The sequence below is a fragment of the Sinocyclocheilus rhinocerous genome, unplaced genomic scaffold (assembly GCF_001515625.1).
Source record: "Sinocyclocheilus rhinocerous isolate Xijiao unplaced genomic scaffold, SAMN03320098_v1.1 scaffold43, whole genome shotgun sequence".
NCBI lineage: Eukaryota > Metazoa > Chordata > Actinopteri > Cypriniformes > Cyprinidae > Sinocyclocheilus > Sinocyclocheilus rhinocerous.
Window position 1 is genome coordinate 492,296 of NW_015628370.1, and position 7,913 is coordinate 500,208.

Here is a 7,913-nt window from a genome sequence, read left to right on the forward strand (position 1 = left end):
GTGCACACGTACAGAAAGCGGCTGTCACAGCATGTGAGTACTAAACTAAATTCTCTTTCACACAAGTTTACATTAAAAACACAAGAGTTACAGAAACAGTCGGTTATGTCTGAAGGTAAACAGCTGGGAAATAAATCGCATGTTTATTTTAGATCTGTGTCGACACCTCCCTGCTGTGAAAAAAACAACAACAAACAAACAGATTAAACCAGTCTTTGCTGGTCTCACCTGGCCTCCCAACCTACTTAGTCCAACAATCTGGCTTGATTTTTCTTCTTTAGTGGCTTACTGACCCTAGTCTGCCTATTTAATTGGTGTTTCGCTGTGGATGGCTTCTCTTCAGTTTGAAGTTCTTTGTTGCAAAAGAAGACATTTTGCAACATTGATACAGTGTCCTTGTCGTCACAGTAAAGTGGTGAAAGGTAATTTACTGTAAGAGTGTGGATGTTCAGAGTTTGTGTAAATTCAAGGCATCATCACAAGATCAATGGTGCTTGCAGTTATTTTTCACACAGTGCACATCACCATGTTGACATCTGTTCTGAGACCACAAAGGACAGCAATGCAAATGTTGCTTAAAGCCTTTTGGAGCGCTCTACTACCATATTATACACTGTAAAAATGAAAAGATACTTGAGGCACCATTTAGGGTTTTTCAGATTTACACACTGGTGGAACTTCTAGGCACCTTATGAAGCCGGCTCAAATATTCTACCGTGCACTCTAAGAACTTCAATATATATTTCCTCTATTTCTTTCAAAGACTTTCCCATATGATTTAGGGTTACTGGAGGTACTGTTGTGTTTACAGTTCTTGTAGGAATTTATGGATTCCATTTTGTTCCTCATACCCCTATTCCATAAAAATGGTGCTGTTTTCACATATATGATATTTGTAAATTATATCATATTTTTAACAATACACTTTTATTTTAGATAGGAGTTTAAAAGACCTACAAATTTACATAAGCTCCTTTTTTCAAGGACCAAAGGTTATTTGATATATATATATATATACACACATATATATATATATATATATATATGACGAAAAATCATAGTAATCAATTCACATAGCAACTGGAGCAATGTACAGTGCAAAATATTTTATATATGTCTGTCAACTGAATGTGCCGAATCACGTAGGCAGTTTCACGGGTTACATTAACATACATAGTCTGATTATTCCCAAAAATCACAATAAGAAATTACTTAGATTAAGATCTTTATGTAAACAGATCAGTGGTTCTCAACCTTTTTGATTCCAATGCCCCCCATTGTCCACAACACCATACAAAGGCCATATGATTTTCCCACTTGTTTGTGATACTGGATATATATATGTTTAAGAACAACGATTTAAAAAAATATTTACCTAAATTCAGTACAAAATGCTCATGGAATCGTTTTAATTTACATGACCTTTTCAGGTGTAGAAATCACACTTTTAAAATTAGGCTTTTTCAAGACAATTCTTGAGTGAGAGAATTAAAACAATAATTACCTTGATTTTTAGTTGTTTTGGTTTGCAGAAGTTTGCAGAAGCCCCCTAGTGGGCCCTGGTCGAGAACCACTGATATAGACAAACCTCTTTAATCCATTTACATGCTAATTCTCATTACTTTGATAACCATGTGTGATCGTTTGATCACTATTCACTGTTACACAAACCCACAACACAAATTGTAACATTTAAATGCAGCAGGTTTTAATTTGCCTACTTCCCATGCAAAATGTTTGGTGGTTCTAGGGTATTCCCTCATTTTGTCAGGAACATGCCTCAAATGTCTCATTTACAGTGTTTCCAACCAACCTAGAATTTAGGTTCTGCCAGTGTGAGGAACCTCAAATGGTTCCTCAAGTCTCTCTTCATTTTTACAGCGTAATTCTGCAAGAGCTTCCAGATGATGTTTACAAATGTTTTTCTAGGCAGCAGTGACCTGAAACATAGACTTGCCCTAATGCTAAAGCACTAAACTTCCTGCATAACGCGCTGTGGTTACATAAAGGCAGGCACCAGCTGAGCTTACGTTCAGTGGTATCGTGCCCTGAAGTGACACCGTGCTCAAGGGGAGAATGGGAGGAGACGGTGGCGTAGGCTGTCCGGTGTTCGGTTTCACCAGCTCACACGTGACCTCAATGGCTGCTTGTCTGTTCTGTGCAGTGCATCATTCCTCTACCGCCCAGCGAATGTAGGCTACAGCAGTTTGCTCGCTTCGCTGAACTATCGGTGCGGCCACTTACCACCCGCCGAAGCGAAATTCGTCTACACGTTCAGCCGAACAGCTCACCGGCTGAGAAGAACCACATTTGGGAGAGAAATTAAAGCGTCTCGGGGTTCAACGTCCACCAACCAACACAGCGGTAGGAGGAGTCAACAGGTATTGGCGCTCTCTATTTACGTGACAATACAATCGCTAAGCTGACAGGTAGTCACATTGATAGCGACTTGACAGATGTGGAGCAGTGAATAGCGGCGTGTCTTTCGGCGCTCAGGTGCGCTGTGCTACTTAACTGTACAGCTGTCCGTTGAGTTTGATCGAAACCGCATACGGGGGGTAATAAAGACCGGTCTTCGGCAGCTACGTAATAAAATGCGCTGTATTGTTCCCTCACCTGAATGAGCAAATGGGAGAGCTCTTGCAGCAGGTCTTTCGTGAAAAGCGTCGCTGCGCTGCACTAGCTGAGCGTCCTGTATCGACTTGAATTTCGTCGTGCGTCGACTTTATTCAAGCTATGTATTGTTGCTGGCCTTTTAAAATCATAATCATGTTATGCATTTGATAATATAGGCACATATAACATGTTGAGCGCGATTTAAGTGTGCAGTGCCATGTTACATGTTATATAAGTAATTTCCTGCGTGGATTAACTCTGAAAATAACTGAAATAGTTTAAGAGCATTTGGGTCAACATGCAATATTAATACTGAGCATACTGAGCACAATGTCAGGGTTCACTTGCCCAAAGCTGCAATTTAAAGTGATAGTTCACCCGAAATTCAAATTAATACAAGAATAGAAAATGTACTCATTGTCATGTTGTTTCAACCCTGTATGACTTTCTTTCCTCTGTGTGTGCCTAATAACAGTTCACTTTCATTACAGTGGAAGTGAATGGGGACTGAGACTGTCATGCTGCTGTCTAATATCTCTTATATTCTTCGGAAGAAAAAAGTCAACATGAGGAGTGAGTAAATGACAGAATGTTAATTTTAGAGTGTGCTATCCGTTTAACTGCAACAGTATGAGAATGAAATGAGTCACACTTGAGATGCATTGAAACTATACGGCATATTGTGTAAGAAGCGAGGTGTTTTGGGTTAGTTCTGTTTTTGCAGTTAAATAGGAAGTTCCTCAACCATCTGTCTGCAATAGAAAGAGGAATGGGTATGATATTTGCTTCCACTGCCACTTTCATGCCTGTCGTCTGCAGAGACACATGCCACAAAGCTTGACATTTTGATTTTTCCGCTCATGAAAGCATGTGCATGCTCACCATATCACCTCCTATGGTGTTTGTCTCAAATCTTCCATCAGGGCTCTCTAATGTTCTTTGTTGTTCCAAAATAGCAGGGAGGGGAACACAAATCAGAGTGCTGTCAAATGTCCAAGTCCTTGCCATTTTTTCAGAAATCTGATTTTTAACAGACCGTGTTCACACTGCTGGATATTACTAGGTGACGCGCCTCTCTTTATTTTTCTATCCCCCCCCTCCAGTGGATGGATTTTAGCGTAATCTGTCATTAATCATTTCAAATTGTCCACAGTATTGTAAATTGATGGAACTGATGATTAAATATGTTGGATCCCTGTCTTTAAAGGCTTAGTTCACCCAAAAATTAAAATTCTGTCATCATTTACTCACCCTCATGTCTTTCCAAACACGTAAGACTTTTGTTCATTTTTGGAAAACAAATGAAGATTGTTCATCCATTTGAAGTCTATGTAATCATAATTTTTTAAAACTGCGTATGGACATTATAAAATTAATCTATATGAATTGAGCGGTTCAGTCCAGGTTTTCTGAAAAGACATGATTGCTTTATATAATGAACAGATTTCATTTTAGACTTTTATTCACAGTCAGTAAAGTATAGGCCCCAATGTACTGCTAATATGAAGGAATTTTCTGTATAGATTTTTCACAGGTGTTTTTCCCGTATTTTGAATTATGCGTTGCATTGTGCTGTGTTGTAAAGTTAAAAGAAATATCCATAAACTTAGAATAATAGAGCTTCCATTTACCATATTTGATGTGCTCTATTTATGTGCATTTATCATTGTTTTCTGTTCTTTTTTTTAGGTAGACAAGGCTTTTCATGAAATGAAAGATTCTGAATTGCCGGTCAAACTTCTTTATAACGATCCATGTCGGCAAATAAACAATGAGAGATGCTTTTGGGTGTCAGATATGCATAGACAAACACATTTTGATGTTTACAATGAAAAAAGTGAGTTTTTCTACAGTAAAAAAAAAGCTCTTAATATAATCAACCAGAGCAAACCCATAAAACTACTTTTCTTGAGGCTCAAACCTTTCTTGAAATGTGATTTCATTGTTAATATGACTCATTACTAAAATGTTTGCATGTGCTCTTTTTCCACATACACATAATGTGTCTGAGTCACTGATACTGATCTTTTTTTTTTTTTTTTTTATCAGAAAACATGCAGCTGCAAATAAATGACTTTGACCTCCATAATTGTAAAGAAAATAAGGAGGTCATATGACCAAAGGAACAGAAATCTTGCCGTAAACTCCGCATATACAGCACTGAGTAAGAAGTTTCAAAGCTGCAACAACATGTAAAAGCTGACATTAGTTTACTGGAGTTTTTTTATTGTTAATTTTCGCTGTAGTTTTTTTATACAAAATTCCTAAAAGTAGTCCAGATGATGTTTACTTTGGCATCTTTCTCATTTTGTCTTCTTTCTGGTCACAATTTTTCATCTTTATGGGACTCATTCAGGTAGCTCACCCTGCTCAGAGACCTGGCAGACCTGCTTCATTACACCTGCTTCTCTTGTTCCCCAGTTTGTTATGTTGTGGTGGAACAGGTGAGAATGGGATTTGTGTCCTAAAGTGAATTTTTATTAGGGTTTCAGGGATTGTCAGATAAGGACAATAAAAATTGCTGACCTTTCTTGAAATGGGATATTTTCATCGCTCTTTTTTTTCATAGTCTACCTGACTTGCTCTGTCTGTTTGGTAAACAGACAACCTGTCCATTAGCACCCTGCTAGTGGCGTTGTCTCTATTTTTACTCACATGTGTATTCTTTACATGTGTTCTTTTGTTGGTGTGGACTCAGACTAGATTCAGCATTTTTGCCTTAACCTAAGTTTTTAGGTTGTGTCTACTGTTTTTCAGTTCTCCTTCAAGTAGTTTTCCCATCTACCCACCTCACTTACATTTACATTTAGTCATTTAGCAGACACGTTTATTCAAAGCGACTTACAATTAAGAAACAACAAGCATTTTATCATACAAGAACCAATAGTATTCAGAGTACTGATATGATACCCTACGCAAATAACTTTTTTCCTATTGCCTTAGTAGAAGTCCTCAGTCGTAGCATGTTTTATAAGTAGGAGGAGTGAATCGTGAATGATATAGCTTTAGTTTTTGTTTGTTTGTTTTTAAATATTTTATCTGCAGTGTTTTAATTAGCTAGTTAGCTTTAGCTGTTAGACAGATTGCATGGTAAAACCCTTTAAACCCAGCTCATAAACATGCAGATGAGCTGTTTATCTGAGCTTTTTGTGCCATAAATGTGTTTTGAAATTAAAAATAGTAAAAAAATAAATAAAAAAACATTTCCTATGTAAATGTCCCCAAGAGAAGCAGGTGATCCTAGTCAGCTGAGCCTAAAACCAGCCCAATTATTATTCAAGGCCACTTAAAACAGATTAATCAATTAATCATTTGGTCAACCCACCCCAGAGTACATGATTTAGATTTTTTTCGATTTTTCCCACATGCCCTTCTTTCTTACAAGATTGTATCCTGGTAAATGTATAAAAAATGTTATGTCTGCCTTCCCATTTGTACATTTGAAAGAAAAGGCCACCCAGGCTTTGCTCACATGTCTGCAATGTTACTAAAACATCCCCATATGAAGGCAAGACATTAATGACTAAACCTTCAGAAAGAGAAGCAGGAAGTAGGTGTGTTTATTTCCCGTCAGTCACAATTTCCTTTGTAAAATATGCTTTTCAGCTAGGCAACATATCTTTGTTTTGAACACATTGCCTGATGAGTGGCATCACATGCAGCCTTAGGCAATGCAATCCAAGGACAGGCTCGGTTCTAATGACCGGAATGATTTCACGAGAAACATGTGCTCAGTCCGTGACACAGTCGCTTTGTGTTTTTACTTGATATATACCAAAACTTGGCATTTACGACATATAATTGGAATAGGATTGGATGTTTTCCTTTTAGGCATGTCTCTGTTGTAGGAATAGTGAGTGTGTCATAGAGGACGGGGAAGCGAGTGACTCTTGCTCATGGGCTGTACAGCGGGAGACAGATGGGAGGAGGTAAATTAAACAAGCTGCTCTGGCCTTCTCTCCTCACTTTGACAGTGTGCCAGCCGCGGTGCCGGGTCTCTGTCATTATTTAACGGCCGGCGTTAATGGGCTCTGTCTGCCTGGTTGCCCCCCTGGCTGCCAGGAGAAAGAGAATGAAATTTGAAATGAAAAGGTGGGCAGGGTTGTGTACTTACTTGACCATGCAGTGTGTGTGTGTGGATGAGACAGAGTTTTCTTGTTTCCTCTCAGAACATAATGGTTTCTATGCTAGTAGCTGGTGGTAATTTAGGTTCTTCTCAAGTCCTGCATGGACCGCTGTCACAAAGTCACAAAAGCTTTGCTGCACCCATTGTTTCTTGCCATCAGTGGCGTATTTATCTCAGTCACCCTTAAGCAGTTTTGGTGCAGGGAATGGAAAAACATCTGGATTAGCTCTGTAAACCCCAATAGCACGAAGGGGGAAAGTCATATCCACATCCAGTGCACAGTTGAATGTTGCTTTGTTAGGGCAAATTTCAGTTGAAAGTGCTCACTCTGAAGAACTGAGCACTGTTTGTGAGGTTCTCAGGGTGAAGGGCATTACTTGTATGTTCATATTTGTCACTTCATTTTAAATAGCAATGTTATGTTCATACATAGCAGCAAAATTCATGTTTAAAAGATTGTTGATCCAAATACATTTTTTGCAATAAATGTTGAGTTTGTTGCAAACTTGCTGTTGATCTCGCCTTGTGTGTTTTGTAAAAAATCCATTCATCCATCCATCCAGATAAAATGTATATTTCATCTTCAAATTATTTAATCAATAAAAGAGTAAGAAAATCTGTGTTAGACTATAGCTCGAGCTGCGAGGTTTCTCTGGATAACAGCGCATGTACAGCCGGCTAATGGGAGCTCTGTAAACTGGGTCTTTATAAAAGGTGTTTTATTGTGTATGAACTGGTTTTGAGGACTGCGAACTTGGCATTGCTCAAAGATCTGGTGAGACCGTGTCTGTAGACGGCGTCATATAGGGTTGCGTGGAGTATCTTTGAGAGAGTGATGAAAGGCTGTAAAGGAAAGTTTGTGTGGAAAGCCCTTATATGGAGATAGTCTGGGTGTGTTTTATGCAAATGACTAACCTCGTGCACTATCTGCTCGTTTAGAATACTCCAAATTCACTAACATTAAGACGAGGTTAAAGGGGTCATATGATGCGATTTCAATTTTTCTTTTCTCTTTGGAGTGTTACAAGCTCTTGGTGCATAAAGAAGATCTGTAAAGTTGCAAAGACTAAAGTCTCAAATCCAAAGAGATATTCTTTATAAAAGTTAAGAGTCAACCACGCTTACCTAAAACGGCTCGTTCTAACACACCCCCACATATCTACATCACTAT

The 7,913-nt window shown here is 38.5% G+C and overlaps 2 protein-coding genes across 3 annotated transcripts in view; one reads left to right on the forward strand and one right to left on the reverse strand.

Annotated features, from left to right (window-relative positions):
* Window positions 1-1,582, reverse strand: part of LOC107737749 (peptide YY-A) — a 50,815-nt gene extending 49,233 nt beyond the window's left edge. The window contains exon 1 of the mRNA XM_016549351.1: window positions 1,505-1,582. The gene's annotated coding sequence lies outside the window, so the exon portion shown is untranslated. The remainder of the gene's footprint in view (window positions 1-1,504) is intronic.
* Window positions 1,583-1,832: 250 nt separating this feature from the next.
* Window positions 1,833-7,913, forward strand: part of rarab (retinoic acid receptor, alpha b) — a 133,422-nt gene continuing 127,341 nt past the window's right edge. The window contains exons 1-2 of one of the 2 annotated variants that reach the window (XM_016549346.1): window positions 1,833-2,381; window positions 3,108-3,189. The gene's annotated coding sequence lies outside the window, so the exon portion shown is untranslated. The remainder of the gene's footprint in view (window positions 2,382-3,107; window positions 3,190-7,913) is intronic. The other variant, XM_016549347.1, reaches the window with a different exon arrangement.